Source organism: Olea europaea, unplaced genomic scaffold (assembly GCF_002742605.1).
Source record: "Olea europaea var. sylvestris unplaced genomic scaffold, O_europaea_v1 scaffold15085, whole genome shotgun sequence".
Classification (NCBI taxonomy): Eukaryota; Viridiplantae; Streptophyta; class Magnoliopsida; order Lamiales; family Oleaceae; genus Olea; species Olea europaea.
In genome coordinates, this window is record NW_019232663.1 from 1 (window position 1) to 2,251 (window position 2,251).

At 36.5% G+C, this 2,251-nt stretch overlaps 1 pseudogene; it reads right to left on the minus strand.

Annotated features, from left to right (window-relative positions):
- Positions 1 to 664: 664 nt before the first annotated feature.
- On the minus strand, positions 665 to 2,018 carry LOC111376475 (annotated as a pseudogene).
- Between the last annotated feature and the right edge of the window lie 233 nt (positions 2,019 to 2,251).

Below are 2,251 nucleotides of genomic sequence, written 5' to 3' on the forward strand. Positions count from 1 at the left end.
ATTTGAGTCTTTTGCGATGGGTCTATATATCATATCGTTTGTATATCTTTCTTTTTGTTACCCCGGTATCAGAATCGGACGCAGATTTATGTTTAAGTAAGGTTGAGACAAAAAATAGACTAAAATAAATTGTGAAAGAAACCCAAAAAAAAACTAAAATTAAAATTTTAAAAACTCAATCGAAGGTTTTTGGAAATTGAGTGGGGGCTGCCCCGCTCAACTCTTAATGGGTCCGCCCTTGCCGGATATGCCCAGTGTAGTTGTTTGAATCACTTGACTTTGATCTGCTCGAATATGCCCAGTGTATTCAGAAACACTTGAAGATCAGATGCAAATTTTATCCACACCCCCTTCCAATTGACTACCCGAAGTAGGAAAATTCTGAAATTTTTGGAATTCAATTCTCAGTCCAATGCTATATGATCATCCTCGTAATTATTTTTCCAAATGTCCTTCAATTATTAAAATTACATTGTGCGTTCTCAATAAATAATTAGTGATTATGAAAAGTTTTCCAGCTTATAAATTTTATTTCCGTAGTTCATAGACCCACAACTGCTCCATATCCCGTAAAATGCATCACTTTTATTCACTTAAATTTTAGTTTATACATTTCCAAAAATACTCAAAAATTAATGTCAAATAGAGTAATAATTTTCCAAAATACATCTTCATGCCAACCTCATTCATGGAAATCACATTACTAGTTAATATTCCACATTATAGAAAATAAGTTATAGTGATAATGGAAAATGACAAGTAAAAACAAATTTCCCAACAGTCTAGACGAGCATATATTATTAAAAACAAAGCCAAATTTCATGAAGCTGTGATAATGATTTTATTCTGCCTTCAATGATTTTGCAATGTCGATAACAAATCGGTATTTAACATCAGATTTCGCAAGGCAATCCGTTGTCGTATTGACATAATCAATGGGAATCATCTCTACATCTGGTAATATGTTGCGTTTTGCTGCAAAATCAAGCATCTCTTGGGTCTCTTTCATTTCTCCTATTTCACTGCCAGCTATTATCTTTCTACCTGTATTCAATGGTGGATGTTTAGCAATATTGTCAAGATCCGAATGGAGATGTTCTGAACCCATTCCGTTATAGGGTAAAAACAGGACACTTAGAAACCATGAATGAGAATGAGTGAACTTTTTAAGCTTATCCAGACAAGCTGTAAGAGTCCCAAGGACCAAGAGAATGAGAAACATCAGTAGAATTGCTTACTTGAAATCAAGGGAAGCACTGGCAACTCCAATGGCTTATCAGGAGCACCAACCAGTACCAACTTTCCATGAGGCTTCAACTAACTAATCAAGGGTAAAAGGGGGTGAGTAGCAGCTACAGTATCGATGATCCCGTCCAAAGTCCTAGCCCCAGCCTGAACAGAAACAATCATAGAGATTAATGTGGTTTCATGTCTCAGCACAACTATAAATGAAATTAACAAAGCAATATCGTGAATCCTTTTACCTTCATCTCCTCTGGATCACGGCTAACCAAAAACAAGTCAGCACCAAGCTTTTCAATAGCTTCCTTCTTCTTATCAATAGATGTATTGATAATTATAACCTTAGTCCCGAAAGCCTTGCCAAACTTCACAGTTACATGGCCAAGCCCAACAACACCAATATTCATTCCTGGCTTGTTAAGTCCGAAGTACCTCAAGGGGCTGTAGGTCATAATCCTAGCACATAAGAGAGGAGAACCAATCTCGATGGGCAAGTTCTCTGGCCAACGAACAACAAAGTGCTCGTCAACAACTATAAAATTAGAATACCCTCCATGTGCAAGGGTACCATCAGTGTAAACTGAGCCATAGGTACATATCAGATTAGAACAGTAATTTTCAAGATCATTAGTGCATTGATCGCACTGGCGACATGATCCAACCAAACATCCAACTCCCACTTTATCCCCAACCTTGAACTTCGTCACCTTGCTACTGATCTCAGTTACGTCACCTACAATCTCGTGCCTGCAATAAATAGCCCAGTTCAACATATGTGCATCAGGTACTTCACCTTTCAAAAATATGCAGCTTTTTGCTAACTGATAAGTGTAGTTTCTACACTTATTTGATATCTTAAATGATGATATTTTGTTATTCTTTGAACGGATTAATACCTGATTTGTTATTTACCGCTTTTATTAGGAAAAGTTCATGTTTGAAAGAAGAATTGAAAAAAAGAACGGAAAATGGCTAAATGAAGCAAATCCAAAGTATGAGGACCAAAGTG